The sequence below is a fragment of the Balaenoptera physalus genome, assembly GCF_965194825.1.
Source record: "Balaenoptera physalus genome assembly, chromosome: 10".
Lineage (NCBI taxonomy): Eukaryota > Metazoa > Chordata > Mammalia > Artiodactyla > Balaenopteridae > Balaenoptera > Balaenoptera physalus.
This window is the reverse complement of record NC_138889.1, coordinates 78419281-78436408: the sequence shown is the minus strand read 5'-3', so window position 1 is coordinate 78436408 and position 17128 is coordinate 78419281.

Here is a 17128-nt window from a genome sequence, read left to right as displayed (position 1 = left end):
TTTTCTGGAATAAGGCTGTTTGATCCATATCTCTGACTAGCTGATGTCCTAACTCTGCAACTTTGAGCATTATTTCTTAACAAATATGCACTCGAGTTTCTTCATTAATTAAAGGGGAATAATATAATATCTATCTCACTAGGACTTTACAAGGATAAAATATATGCAAAGTGTGTAAGGTAATCCTTGGTCTAGCAAGTGGCTTGTTGGAAGAGGATCCCAGAAATACACTGGGGGTTTAATGTTACTGGATTAAATATTCTTTATTTTCAAGCATTTTTATGTAAATGTCAACCTACATACCTTGCTAAAATTTTAAACCAGTATCATTTTTTTCTGCAGCAAATTATTATGTAGATATAATGAGAATATAGTAGTAACAGTTTTCTATTCATCTAAAGTCTAATGATTAGCTCAAGTATAAATATTAACTCCTTACATCTGTAATATACCTTCAAATAAGAGAGCCAAGATTTTTATCACCTTTCTACACCCAGTGTCACAGAGGGGTCAAATGCATCATGCAAGGTCATATAATAGGAAAGTTTTCACTCTGTTGAATCTTTCAACAAAGGTTACATAGATAGTAATAACTATTATTTAACAGGATTTCTTCTTTTTCTTCCCCAAGATGACGACTCTTTGAGAGAGTGATTTCTTTCTTTATGTTTATTATTTCAACAACAATGTCATGGCTGTTGCTTCCTAGACATTCTCTAAAGGCCCTAATAAGTGTGTGTGTGTGTGAGTGTGTGTGTGTGTGTGTGTGTGTGTGTGAGAAAGGGAGAAAAATGTGTTATAAAAGTGAAACAGAAAAATATTTATCTCTTTATTACACATCTGTGCTATCTTTGTGAGGGTCTCATAAGTCACTTTCAATAATGAGGAAATAACATTAACCCAGCCAGATACGTTATCTGAAAAGATAAGAGAAGCAGCTTATTTGCAACAATGATAGCGTCCATTGGATAAGCTTCTTGTCAACGTTAAAAATGTTCATTTAAATAAATTATATTTAAATAAATTATATTCCTAAAATATATGGGAATAAATAATTTCAAAATGAGGTTACAGATGAGGGATTTAATATCTGAAAAGACTACAGGTCTAGCAAGATTGAGAGAACCTAAGCAAATGTAATTTACAACATATAATTGTGCTGTTAAAATCTGGAAAGGTTCAGTTGAGAAGAGTCCAGGGGAAAAGTGAAAGTTTCTTAGCTCAGATTCTTATCAAGCAACACAAGAACACATTAGGGGTATCTCAGGCATTGTCTATGGTATTAGCTTCTTTCTTTCCTTACTATAAGTTCTTTGGGTACTGAGGTTTTTCTTCTATTTTCCCACAGTTCTGGATACAGAGGATTTAGTTTAAAGGACCCATCCTCCTTTACTGAGTTGCTTTGGTCCTATCAGCATCCTTGGGTAACTTCAAAGAATATAGAAGAATCTCAAGAAATTTTCGGGGCCACTTATGTTCAGCATAAAATGAGAATCTGTGTGCACATCCATCCAAGATTTCCCCAGAGATATCTAAGACATAATGTTTTATTGGTTTCCCAAATTCTCGTCCAATTCTGACCCTGTCAATAGAAAAAGGGAGTGGAGTTTCAGGTTCTGTTTATTAAGTGCCCTTATATTACCTTCACATTATTATCCCAAACTCTATCTTCACAGTAATCATCCAAAATATCAATGGATTATCTTGTGCCTGAAGTTGTACTGAACATTTTACATCAAATATGTAATTTAATCCTCTCGAATAACTTAAAAGTATGCGCTAATGTTCCCAGCCTAATACTGCTAGTTTAGCAATCTAAGTTGTGTTGGGTTGTTACTATGTTCCAGGCACTATTCTGAGTACTTCATATATATTAACTTATTTAACTATTCCCCAAAACATGATAAAATAAATCTAATAGTATTCTAATTTTACAGAAAAGGAGATAAAGACATAGGAGAAAAAAATCTTCTTTTTTAGGGGGAGGGGTGGTTAGTAAGTTGAGGCAGGATTCATATTCAGGACATCTTTTTCCAGAGCCCATGGGTCAGTTCTAAATATCAACCATCATTGAATATGTCATAATTGTAGATATACTGTAGGTTACATGCCAAGTACAATAGATTTGAGACTCAATGGAGTAAAAATACTCATAAAAGAGGAGCCCTTAGTGAGGCATAGCTCAGATCCCAGTGCAGACGAAGAAGAACGTTCCTTAGGCAGGTCTTAGCTGCCTCCACAGTAGAGTCTCCAAGAGACCCAGGCATCAAGCACCACAGAAAAAAGCCCTCAAAGAACTTATGAAGAATAGAATACAGAATTTAAAAGAAATACGACTCTATAATACATCATGTTTCTAAAGTACATGGTCCTCATCCAAAAAATTTTTGTAGCTACATATGGTAATGGATGTTAACTGGACTTATTGTGATCATCTTGTAATATATACAAATATAGAAACATTATGTCGTAGACCTGAAACTAATATAATGTTTTTCCAGTTATACCTGTTAAAAAAATAAAGAAAAAAAGAAAAGAAATACAAAGACTATGCAATACATCACCATGTTCCTAAAGTATCTGATTCTCATCAGCATACAGCAAGCACTGTCTGTAACTTCATTCTAAGAATGCTCAGGATGCATACAACTTATACACGGACTTCCACAGAACGACCAGTGGCTATGAGGAGCATTATGTAGAGAAGGACTCTGTGGCCTTCTCTGGCATCACTAGGAAGGCCTGGCAGGAGGCTTGCCATGGGCACAGTCAGGAAGCATAGTAGGACAAGGAACTGGAAGGGTGGCTGTTCCTATCATACGTGTCACTATCTCTTCTTTAAACCTCAAGACTGCCAAAATCACTACTAATTCCTGATTTTCTGCATATGATGGTGCCATTTAGTTCTCTACCATCTCTCTCAAAGCAGTAGCTTCATGAACCTCTTAATGCTTTCACTAGTCTAGTTCAGAGAAATTTCCTAGCTAACCCAGAAACCTTCCCAGTATTTGGAATTTCCATACACTTCTTTCTGGTTTCCAGCCCAAGGAACATAGCTCAACTCCTACTATCCATAGGGAAGGTCACTGAATCATCAAATTATGAGCTCTGGTTAGGTGAAGTCTTCTATAATCACTCAAATGAGCTTCTGCCTCTCATTTCATCCCCTGATGGCCACCAGACCTGGCTTGGAAGCTGACCCAAAGAACCATAAGAAACAGTCAGTTGTGCTACTAAAGGTATTAGCCTATCAATGTAAAAACCTTTCCTGCATTGGCAATATATGTGTGACATAGTACATGTGCCTTTATGTTAAAGATACAGATGGATAGATGATAGATAGATAGATAGATAGATAGATAGATAGATAGATAGATAGAATTTAAAAATAAGGAATTGTAGAACTAGAGTAGATACAGCATAGAAGCAGAAAGGGATAAGGAAAGAGAACTAATATGGAATGTCTATCATGTACAAATTTCAAAATCTGCTAGATTCTTCCTATATCATGTTCAATGTTCACAGTAATGCTGTGAAGTCAGAGGTCAAGAGCACGGTCACTGGAGCCAAACTGTTTGGGCTTGAATCCTACCTCCAGTATTTAACTAGTGTTATGACTTCGAGCGCATTCATTAACCTCATTATGTCTCAGTTTCCTCCTCTGAAAAATGTGACTAATAATGCTACCTATTTCACAAGGTTATTGAGTTTTTAGAACAGTGCCTGTCTCATAATAAGCATTGAATGAGTATTAGGTATTGATTTTATTATACTGAATTTTGCCAGTATTCACACAGAAAGTGGTGAAGAATCCTGATTGAATTCCACAGGACTAAATCTATAATGATCTAAGAACATTCCTCAAAATTCAATTAAGAATTTACATTATTTTGCCTTATGCTATTTACTAACCATCCATTCATCAAATATCATTGAGCACCTACTATCTGCTGGGCATTTGGAGTACATCAGTGAACAAAAGGAGACAAAGATCTCTGACTTTTTGGAGGTGATACCCCAGCTGGAGTGCTGGTGAAGGCAGACAGTAAACCATAATCATAATAAATAAGTAAAGTACATATTATATTGAAAAAGAAATCATTGTTATAGAAAAAAAAGCAGAGCAAGGTGATGGAATCCAGGGGAGCAGGTAAGGTACAGGTAGAAAGTGTAATAGTCATGTGGTCGAGAGAAATCAGAAGCAAATGACACTTTTTTCATTCATACTTCTGCATGGCAAATAGTAAATGCCCCAGTTGATGATTGTTAAGCTTAGCTAAACCTTGAAGAAGTGAGGACATCTGTCTGCTTGTTACAGTAGTCTGGAATTAAACAAATCTGAATTTGAATACTAGCTCCAGAACTTAACTAGTGTGTGGCCTTGGGCGAGTCTTTGAACCTCAATTCTTTCATCCACAAAGAGAAATAATAACATCAACAATGCAGAGTTGCTAAAAGGATTAAATAGGATAATTTGTGTGAAATGATTTTCTCAGTGCTTATTGAGTGCTCTCTGGCCACAGTTAATGATAACCATGGCCCTGTGTAGGATGCTCAATATGGGGTATTCCCTTCAGGGATCTTGGGTTCAACATTTAAAGTCCCAGTGTCTTGTGAATGAGCTGTTATTTTCCTTTAGATATGGATGAAAATAATGAATAATGTAGTTACTTTTGGGCAAGGGATCAGAGATTGGAAGCCAGGTTGACACACCTACAGAAAGAGTATATTGTGACTACTGCCACAGACCCAAAAGCCTGACACTTTACAGCATGGGCCCAAGACTGGGAAGCCATGAACTGTGCCCCTCTTATAAGCCATTCATTGGCTATCCTTTGCATACATATTTGCATTCCTAAGTTTAGGTTCTCCTTTAAGGTAAAAGCCCACTCTATGGGGGACTTGTTTTATCTTGGCCACCATCTTCCACTAACCTGAGAGAAATGGATGTGCCCTAAATTTTCCTTTTGAAAAAGTAAAACCTAATTTCTATAGAGAAAAACAGACTAAATTAATTTTGTTCCTATGTTTAGGTCCTGTATGCTCACTATGTGGGGAGATTGGGCACTATAGAAATAGATTTCTATTATAAATCCTCTAACAAAACTAATAAGTCCCTCATTACCCTGGGAATAAAACCACAGCTAATAAATGCAAATGGATTGGTTTGAGTACTCTGCTCAGGATAAGGGGAGTAGATCTTTAAATGACTCTGCACTTGTATTCTTTATTAATTAAATTACATAGTAGTTAACTCCCAATTGAAATTGAGTATTTGTTGTAAAGTGGGACATCCCAATCCTATTCCCCTGTCAAGCTTCCATTTTGATTTAGATTTTAATTAGATTTCTTTAGGAGTCTCTATTTTACCATAGGCATTTGAATCAAAGTACCTTTCTTTCTTTCTTCGTTTATTTGTAATTGATCTACAAAGTTTCTTCACTGTAAGACACAATTATTGTAGAATGGTCAAAAATAGCTAGCATGCAATGTATCTGATAAATAGTAACTCTGGAAATCAAGCAGGATGTCCCCACCATAAGGCATGTGTTCAATTCCTCAAAGCAAGAGAGTTATTTATAGTTTGTATTGTCATGTGTAATTAAAGGTTATGTATTGCAGGAGGGTGGGTGTCTGGGGAGAAGGCAAAGCATTACATTTGTTAAGCAGCCACTATGTCTAAGGTATCATGCTGGGCACTTTGTGTGTAACTTATTCAATCTAGTGAGTAATATTAGCCTAATGTGACATTTGCAAGGTTAAAGGTCATATTAGAGAGAATAACCATTTCAGAGAGCTGGAAATTGGCTATCCTGGGTTTTAAACCTGATTGACTAGCTCCAAAATGCTCTTCTCCTTTCACTATATCAGAATAAATCTGGTATTCTTAGATTTAAGTATGTGTTTTTATTTTTTTAATCAAAATAATGGAACAACTGCAATGGATCCCAATTTTTCTTAGTTTGTGAAAGACATGACTTTAACTGCAGTGTGTTTAAGAGTTAGGTAGACTATACAATGCACGTGTACACACATACACATGAGTTGTTTTAGGAACCCAGTGGCACCAGCCTGCCACTCATGTAATGCTAAGTCACACCCTTTCCTGGGTTTGAAATCTCATCAGTTATATGCCATACCGCTAATGCAATATACCTTTAAAAATCATTTTTATTTCTTTTTTATTGTGATAAAATATACACAGCATAAAATTTATGATTTTAACTACTTAAAGTCTACAGTTCAGTGACGTTAAGTACATACAAAGTACTGTGCAAACCATCACCACTATCTATCTGGTTCTGGGTTCTGTGCCCCAAAAGGAAACCCATATCCATTAAGCAGTCAGTCCTCATTTACTCCTCCCCTCAGCCCCTGTAAACCACTAATTTACTTTTTGTCTTTATGGATTTGCCTACTCTGGATATTTTATATAAATGGAATCATACAATACATGACATTTTGCGACTGGCTTCTTTCATTTAGTATAATATTTTCAGGGTTCATCTATGTTGTAGCATATATCAGTACTTCATTCCTTTTTTTGATAAAAAATATTCCATCATATGGGTATATCATTTATGTTTACCCATTCATCAATTGATATTTAAGGGGGGGACAGAAACTGTACATTAAATGTATATATCAACTGAAAAACGCATCCACATCTTCAAAAGGCTAAAATATGGCAAAATGGGCATCTTAAAATTGAAGAAGTGGAATCATTTACTGAAAAACAGTCTATTTGAGCTGTGTCTCTCTGTATGTTATTTTACAGGGGTGAATCAGAGACTGGATTTAGTGGCTCTTCAATAAATTTTTGTTTTATTGGTTAAATAGCAGTGTCTTTGTTTTCATGTAAAAAATCATGAGGGAAAAAGAGCTAGTGAATAAATGAGCCAGATTTCTTCTTACACAGTTGTTACCTGTTATAGGGGTTTATAAATTCTAAGAAAGCCTTATATGTCCATTCCAGATGCCAAAAAAAAAAAAGCCTTGATTTAGTTTGAGTTCCTGCTGTGAAATATAAAGTATGGAAAACTAAAATGTACATTCTATTGTACATAAATGTTCAAAGCAGCATTATTTGTAATAGCCCCAAACTGGAAACAAATCACATATCCATCAACAGGTGAATGGATAAACAACTGTGATATATCCATTCAATATACTTATCAGCAGTAAAATGAATCAAGCTATTGAGACAGTAACAGCATGGATGGATCTCAAAATAATTATGTTGAAAGAAAGAAGTCTGATAAAAAGAAGTGCATACTGTATAATTGCATTTAGATAAAACTCTAGAAAATGCAAACTAATCTATAGTGATAAAATACAGATCAGCAATGGGGAGCAGGGAGAGGCAGGAAGGAGGAATTGCAAAGGAAAATAAGAAAACTTTTCGGAATGATGATGATGTTTATTGTCTTGGTTGTGATGATAACTTCATAGGAGTATAAAGAGGTCAAAATTTATAAAATTGTACACTTTAAATCTGTGCAATTTATCATATCTTGATTAGATCTCAATAAAGCTGTTTTTAAAAACATGATTAACTAAAAAATAAATACGTAAATACGTAAATGCATGTCCCAGATCATAGCTGTGAATGACCTTTCATTCAGAGAAAACGTAAAGCAAATTATTACTATTAGCAAAAAAAAGAGGGTGGATGGCTAGAAATTAGTATTTTTAATACTGGGCACCAGGGCCCATTCTATTGGCTATGCTGAGAGAAACAATTACAGGTATACACAATCTTCAGATAGAATCATCTGGTAATGAGTAGAAGCCTATGTTTATGCTCTCAATGTTTAACCATAACCTTATCAGAAATATACATGCACTCCATTCCTTCATGAGAATGTGAAAAAAAAAAAAGACCAGACAAATGGTTCTGTCTTAATATCATAAGCATATCAAAGGCAGCAAGCATATGCAAGCTGCAAATAGTTCTATTGTTATGCTACTCTTGGGTAGCTGTACTACCACAAATATGGCTAACTCAAGGGTAAGTATTGACAGTTCAATTAATGCCAATTCTTTGTGGACAGGCTGAGTAGGTTGGAAATGGATAATCAATTTATGTACATAAAGACAGAAAAGTGTTCAACAAAATGAATTAACACGGAACATGAGGCCAATGGTTTCTGATTTTGCCCATTCTAAGCAACAGAATCTTGAATATGGTAGTCAAGTCTGCAGATTGTATAGATAACCAGAGGGTTCACTTAGCATAGGACTTTGGGAAGAACACAGAATTATTTGTTGAAGATGAAGACACGGTATTGAGAATTATGTTGATGGTACAGACTGCTAGACAACCAGCTTTAAGCCACGTTGTGTGTTGCTACACTAATCTCCAGTTTCTTTTCACCTACAAAAGTGGATTCTTAACACACATAGCTAAGGATACAGATCTGACCCATTTCAAAAACATTTTGTATCCCACTGGTACCGACACCCTGGGGCCTCGTCCTGCTTATGATGTCTGCTTCTTGCATTAGGACCTCTAATCTGATTATTCATTCTTAGTCATTGCCTGTTAATCTCCAGAATGGCTGTGTGCTGCTAGAGCACTCTTTCCTCAACGTGAGTATTTTAAACTCGTGCTGTCTTTGGCATCTTACTTCTCTTTTAGGATCAGCATTAATTTTACATCTGCTGACCTGTCACCTCAATCTCCTTCAACACTCCCCTGCACATGCACACACATGCACACACATCCCTTCAGTGGGAATATTCACGTTCTGCTTCAAGTCTTGCTGAGAACGCATTGCCTATTGGGCAGAAACATGAAAACATCGATGCCACAGTACCTACTTGTACAACTCCATTGACTGTTCCCCAGGCAATAGTAGCTCAGGGAGTTACTGCTCATTCACTTCACGCCTAACATATGTGAGTTTTGCAAGCCTGAGCGGAAATCTCTACTATAGAGTAGAGGTCAGGATGCTCAATGTACCCGCATGCATCTCGCAAAGAGTAATTTTCTCTCAGTGGCGGATCCCAATATTCTAATTGTGTCTCCCTAATAGAAAGTGTGCTTCATCCTACAATGTGTTCCAAATGAAAATTTTAAAACCCACATGAGGCAAAAGACATAATGAACAGAAAATATTACCTGGGATTTCCGATGTCTTTGCCTCTTGATTTCCATTTGCTTTGGTAATTGGAAGGTGGAACAGATGGTGACAATCTCATTGAATATGGTGTCCCCATTATAATAGCCCATTCTGCCGAGCAATTCTTCACAAGCAAATGATGCATTAGAAGGAACTGTGGCTTTCAAAAACTGATGATGAGCTCTGGGGGATGGATGATTATGCAGGGGATACTGTGGGTGGTTTATGGCCCTTAGATGCAGCTGCTTTGTAAAACTTGTGACACCTTTTGCAGTCCACAGAGGAGGAAAATGGACATAAAAGTGGGCAGCTGGATTTCAGTGATTATTAGCATCACAACTCCAGCTTAGAAAAGCTCCCAGATCCATTGCCCAGTAAGGCTAACATCTCCCCAAACAGCCCCCTATTTCTGGTCTTGCCTGAGGACGAAGAAAACCAACTCCAAATTATGGGTATAACTCATATTTTGAAAGGCCATAAAGAGCAAGTTCAACCACAGCAGCATCTGTACAAAACACAAATGAAAGTGGCTTTGTTCTAATTTGATCACTTTCAGGATCAGGCAACAGGTAGTTGTTGAAATAACCCACCTTTCCACAACTACTGTCTCATTGCAAAAATCCTCTCCAATTATATTAGCAAACACAATAACTTAAAATGAAACTGGTATAATTCATAAAACCCCACAGGTGAATGGAAATCAAGGTGCTTGTAAATACTGTCCCTCTGTACATTTTCCGGTTTGCTGGGAGTCTTATAGAGAATTAAACATTTTTGGGTTCTACTTGATAAGGTGGCATTTGCTATCAATTTATAGGTTTGAATTTGCAAGACAAGCAATCAAGAGGCTGGTTATTTCCTTCTGGGTGTTTTGCACATAATTGGAATAGCAGAAAGAGAGGAGAGGTGACAGCAGGTTCTGCTGGTATGTGTAAAAGAAACACTGTCTTTTCCCCTACCAAAGGAAACAATATTACACTCTTAAAACAAAACAAAATAAAAACCTTCTCTGCATCCCATTTAATATCTGCTTAAAACTTATTTGTATTGCTTACATGTTCCCATTAAATGTAAGGTGTGATTCTCAGCATCTTATTCAGCCCGTATTTTCTTAATGGAATCATATCTTTTCTCATTATACATCCATGCTTATTTGAAGTCTCCTTTTAAAATAGAACCAGGAAGAGATTTATTTAATATTCATTTATTTTTCTATTATAAAAGTTGTACATGCTTATTAAATGAAACAAGGCCACCCAAAAAAAGAAAACAGAGAAAAGCAAGAATTTATATAAACCTATTCATGTTAACATTTTGGTTATTTTTCCAGTTTTGTTTTGTATAGATAGATTTACAAAAATATTTTTAAATAATTATAGAGATACAATTCTGTGTACTCTATTTTGTAATTAACTGGTAACCTACAATTTGTGAATGAATATTTAAATTGTTGAATAATATTCTATTGGTTAGGTGCTATCAATTTTTTTAAAAATTCATTGTATTTTTGAACATTAAAGTTGTTTCTAAATATTTTGGTATTACAAATAATACTATGATGGAGAATTTTGTGTATAAGAACTTTTTGTAGTACGATTATTTATTTAGAAAAAATTTCACATTTAGACTCTATATTTCCAAAAGTGGTGCCATTTTAACAGTGCCTCATTAGCAGTTTATGAAAACTGTTGTGGATATTACAAGGTTTTTAAAAAGTTTTCTTATTTGATATGCAAACCGGTATCTCATTTTAATTTACATTTCTTTGATTACTAGTGAGGCTGAGTATTTTTCCATGTGTTTTAATCTAATTTTATTTTCCCTTTTATGAATTGTCCATATGAATTTTCCATACTTATCTGTCAGACGTTTTCTATTCTCTCCTTTGCATGAATGTTCTCTACAGCAGAAATGTGCTGTCATACTTGATGTATCGTTTCCTAACTTGTTGCCTTCCTTTTAATTTTGGTTATTTCTGCAGGGAAAGTTTTTAACTTACATGTAGTTAAATGTTAGTCTTTTCTTTTGGACTTATTCTGTGGCTTTTAAGCTTAAAACGTCCCCACTGACACTGATATTCAGAAGCTTTATAGTTGCAAAGAAAGATTATATGGATTCTTTTTATGTATTTAACTTTTATTCCATCCAAAGTTTCTATTCTTAATAAACTATGGAAACCAAAATGGATTAACTCTTCCCCAAATGTTAATCAACAGTCCCAACACCAGACACCAGTTACTGAATAACCTTCTTCTTTGTCACTGACTAGGAATGCTTCCATAAACACACACACACACACACACACACACACACACACACACACACACACACACACGCATCATGAAGATAATTCATTTGCGTTGCTTTAACACAGCGAGGTTTGTCCCAACAGGACGGATTACTGCTTTAAATTCAGATATTACCAGGGCTGACACTCTTGTCAGAGTGCTCTATGTGTTGAGTCAGCCCTGCTCAATGCCAACCTAAGTGAATTATATCAGAGCTCATCACTTCCCCTTGGGACCTGCATGGGTCTGTTGACAGCCCATCACTCTTGGATCAGTTCCCTAATCCTACCCATGCCATTCCAGCTCCCCACACCCCCATCTCAATTTTCAACAACGTTTGCCTCTGAAGTGGCAACATACTTTCTAAATGAGCTCCCCCAAATAAACACAAGGGCTCAATGACTTAGAAATACCCAATATAGACTACCCTCCAACAACGGCCAGGAAGAAATTCAAGACTAATTATTTTCTCCTTCTCCCATTTGTATCTATTTTCCATTGCTATAGGACAAGACAGCACTCTCTACTTGCCTAAGTAGCAGCTAATCTATCAAACCTCCAAGACTGACACTAAATATGCTATCAGAGACCACTATACCTGACATATTAACTTCCTATTGATGCTGTAAAACATTTTCACAAGTCACAAACTTGAGACTTAAAACAAAACAAATTTATTCTCTTACAGTTCTGAAATTTAGAAAACTGAGTTTCAATGGGCTAAAATTAAGGTGTCAAGAAAGACTGCTTTGCTTCTAGGTTCTAGGAAAGAATCCATTTCCTTTTTTTTTCAGCTTCCAGAGACCATCTGCATTCCTTGGCTCATGGTCCCTTACTCTATTTTCAGAGCCTGCTGCCTGGAATCTTCCGTTCTCTCTGACTCTCAGCCTTTGCTCTTTCACTTATAAGGATCCTCATGATTACACTGGGCCTACCTTGATAATCTCCACACCTCAAGATCCTTAATTATATCTGCAAAGTCCCTTTTGCCATGAAAAGTAGCATATTCATAGGTTCCAGGGATTAAGATATGGACATATCTAGAGATCATTATTCTGCCTACTACTCTAAAGTTGGACTAATTAAGGAAACCATACCCTCACAGAAGTGGAAAAATCAGGTCCAAGTTTGGATTAGTATGGTAATAATTCAGTGTATACACAGTGTGTATTGGGTGGGTATTTTTGCCCATTTTATTCACTCATTAATTTTTCATTTACTTGTTCAGGAGAGACAGCATAGAATAGTGTTTAATTAACTATTCACTGGAAACAAAATATTGGGTTTTAATCCCTAACTCTGAATCTTATTGCCTAGGGAGTTATTTAATAAATACTCTGTGCCTCAGTTTTCTCATCGATAAAATGGTGAAAATAATAGTATCTATCTCATAGAGTAGTTGGGTCCGTATAATGAATTCATTCATGTTGAGAGCTTAGGAAAATGCCTAATATGTAAAAAGTACTCAAAAAAAATTAGCTGCTATCATCCTCATGCTCCTCATTATCATTATTCATTCATTGAACAGATATTTTCTGAATCCCGGGTACTAAGCTATATACTAGAATTTATACACATTTTCTTTCAAAATTCTCAAAATCTAGAAGTCACAGGCACCTAAATAAATAACTGAGTGACAAACCATACTCTGCTAAAGTTAAAACATTTATAGGTGCACAGAAAATTGAACAATTGATCCTGAGGCCGTTGCATGGTGCGTGTGTGTGTGTGTGTGTGTGTGTGTGTGTGTGTTGGGGGGAGCGGTAGAGGAAACTATCAATGAAGATGTGCCATTTAAGTTATACATTGAATGATAGATAGGAGTGTGAAGAGTGAACAATATAATGTGTGCTTAAGTCTTCTCTCTCAGCATAATCAATTGGATCCTGCATTGGCTTACTAAACACCTATAATTTTTAACCCTCAGCTTGATTCTGTATGCAGTGGGAAAGAGACATAATATAAAACAGATTAGAATTGTTGTCACTAAGGAGCAAGGGAAACAGGTTTACATACTTCCAACAATGAAGATATACATGCCTAGATATTTACTTTGGGAATAATCAAAAGAAAAACTGAGGGAGTGAAAAGATTTAATTTTAGTAGAATATTAAAAGAACCATCCTATACTATACAGAGGAAGCCTTTCATTCTGTGGATGAAGAGACTGAAATCTAAGTTTATCTAAACTCATATCTCTTAGACGGAAGACCAGACATCAAATTCTTGTCACATAACACATGTTCAGGAACTCTTTGGGCGAAAGCTAAGCTGCCTCAGATTTGAGCTGTAGTCTTTAATAAGTTTTCTTCTGTCTTCACCACTTTTTAGCAGTATAATATACACCTCTGAAGCAGTCTTATTGCTTTAGTTAAGGATAACTACTTTTATGATGTCCTAAGAAGCCATCTTTACTTTCAAGATTGATTTTTAATTATTTAATAATTGATAATAACAATCACTATAAAAGTGCAAGGCCTTTGCTTCTTGCTTCAAGTTGGGTATGAATGTTCAAAGAATGAAATATCCTTTCATTCAGTTCTCAGGAGAGACTCTGTGGTCATTATTATCAGCATTATTATCAGAAAAAAAACAGAGATTTAAAATGATGCAGTAACTTGCTCAAGCTTACATTACTAGTAAGTGGAGGAGCCGGGATTTGAAACCCTTTCTGCCCATTTGAAGCATTTGTGTCCTCACAACTTTAACATGGTGATTTATGGATTTATTTCCTAATTCAACCTTCTTCAAAGGTGAGTGGGCACTGGAGATGAGAAAACCAATGACTAAACTTTGTTGATTCTCTGAAAAAGTGGCTGCTTTTTCCTAGCAATGTCCAAAATAGAAGCAGTCCTCAGCTGGACAAAATTTAGGTCAAGTGAGAGGACCAAGGAAAACAGTATGCTCTTCACTGGCAGATACAATCATAAACTTCTTTTAAATCTGCTCTCTAGAAAGATACAGCTGGAGGAACATGTTACTTACAACTGTCCAGTAAGAGTTCACAGGATATAAGGGTCAGCTTATCAATATCATCTCTAACAGCTAAATTCTCAAACAGGCTCACCTTTGAGAACAAAGTGAAAAATAATCCCTAGATATCCTGATAATTTTCGAGGCACAGTTCTTGTTAAAGACATTAAATGGGAGTTAAAGTTCATGTCTCTTGAACACCTCACTAATATTTTCCCAGAAAGGGCACACATAGAAGTAATGATTCACATTATTTCATTATATTTGTCTGTAGTTAATTCTGCTTTTTCCCCCAAGTCATTCTTTCTAATACTCTCTCCATTTGTTCTAGAAATTGTTAAGAATGGTGGTGAGAGCTAGATTTATCAGAACTTTTCTTCTTAGAAAAGATATAACATTATTATGTCTATACAGGTTAGGATGTTTGAAGGGCTGTCACATGAAGATGAAATAGATATGCTATTTCTGGGACTAGTAGCAAAATGGGGGAAGGACAGAGCCTTGCGGGAAACTGGGCAGCCAGAGAAGGCATATTTGAGGTCAAGAGAAGGAAATACTTTCTGACAAGCAGTGCTATTCTAGAATAAAATTGGCTTCCTCATGAGGTAATGAGCCTTTCATCATGAGAAGTGTGCAAGCAGAAGAGAAAAGATTGCTTGTTGGGAATGACACAGAGTATGTTCCTGCACTGGTAAGAGATTAGAACAAAAGACATTTTAGGGCCCTTTCTAACTCTGAGATTATGAGTCTATATTGTAAAATTTTATAGATGATAGATAGATAGGTAGATAGATAGATAGATAGATAGGTAGATAAACTCTACCTAAGATGGCTACTGTATCCAAAATCTTTTATATAAAAACCTTGCAGCCTATAGATGCTAAATAAACTTGCTGAATTATAGATTTGGTGATTAACAAATAAATGGACAATTGATGATTCCTTGAATGACAGCTATCTGGTTTTTTTTAAATTTTTTTTTTTTGCTGCGTTGGGTCTTCGTTCCTGCACGCGAGCTTTCTCTAGTTGTGGCGAGTGGGGGCTACTCTTCATTGCGGTGCGCGGGCTTCTCGTTGCGGTGGCTTCTCTTGTTGCAGAGCATGAGGTCTAGGCGCACAGGCTTCAGTAGTTGTGGCTTGAAAGCTCAGTAGTTGTGGCTCGTGGGCTCTAGTTGCTCCACGGCATGTGGGATCTGCCCGGACTAGGGATCGAACCTGTGTCCTCTGCATTGGCAGGTAGATTCTTAACCACTGCGCCACCAGAGAAGTCCAGATAGCTATCTAGAATATACAAAGAAATAATGGCGTTGAGAAAGAAGCCTTTCTTTTTTCCTCCTTTTTCTAAGCAATATAGCAAGGCAATTTATTGAAGCACTTTCTTTTTAAAAAAGCATTGTATTCACTCCAGGAGGCTCCCTTGGAAACAGCAGTGAAAAGGAAGGAGACAAGCCTGAGTAGTAGCTAAATTTACAAGACCGAATTTTCTTGTTGGGAACAGCAATTATTCATACAAAAGCTTGAAAATTTGAGAGTTGGAAATTGACTAGTGTCTTCCCATATTTCTAACACACCATAAATTATTCACTGTTGTATAATGAAACACTGCAAAACTTTGTGGCTTAAAACAACACACTTTTTAAAATTCAAAATATGATTTGACTCGGGTTTAGCTAGGTGGTTCTTCTGCTGGTCTCCTAGACTCTCTCACTGAGGTCAGCTGCCAGTCAGGTGAGTGTCTCTGCTCATGGAGGTTAGTTGTGAACTTGTCATGGGGGCAAATGGGCCATGATTCTCTCATCATCCAGCAGGTTAGTCCGAGCTTGTTCACATGGTGGTAGTGGCAGTTGCCTAAAGTAGTAAGAGAGAGCAAGCCCCAAAGTACAAGCACTTTTCAAATCTCTGCTTCTTTACATTTGCTATTATCTCATTGTCCAAAACAAGTGTCATGGGGTTAATTGTGTCCTCTCAATTCATAGGCTGAAGTCCTGACCCCCCAATACCTCAGGGTGTGAACTTACTTGGAATTAAGTTTGTTACAGATGTAATCAGTTAAATTAAGGTGAGGTCATCCTGGAGAAGAGTGGAGCCCTAATCCAATACGACCTTATAAACATGACCTAATTCAATATGTCCTTATAAAAGGGGGAAACTTAGAGGCAGACACATACACAGGGGAACACCATGTAAAGATTAGAATTACAGTGCCATGAGCCAAGGAATTCCCAGAAGATAAAAGAGAGACCTGGAACAGATCCTTTCCTAGACTCTTCAAAGAGAGCGTGGCCCTGCTGACATCTTGATCTCAGACTTCTAACCCCCATAATTGTGATACAATAAATGTCTGTTTTTTAAGCCACCCAGTTAGTGGTACTCTGTTAATGTAGCCCTAGCAAACTAAAACAGCAAGTCACATACCAAGTCCAGAGTCAATATAGGGGTGGACTCTTTAAGAGCATGGACACAGGGAAGCATGAGAAAATTAGTGACCAATCCTGCAATAATATCTCACAGAGAGTAAAAAAGGTAAATCAACAGGAGACCATACCTGGTATATTCAAGTAAGTATGTACATTCAAATGGTTTGGTTTTAAAAAATCATTTTCAATAGTTCCTCTGTGTTGCTATGCCATCCGGTTAACACACACTTAGGTTCATTTGCTTTTTTTTTTTCTTCTGATTTTAGGGATCAATTTTTAAAATTTAATTTGTCTTCAGAATTATGTAAATTATTTGCTTTGTCCCA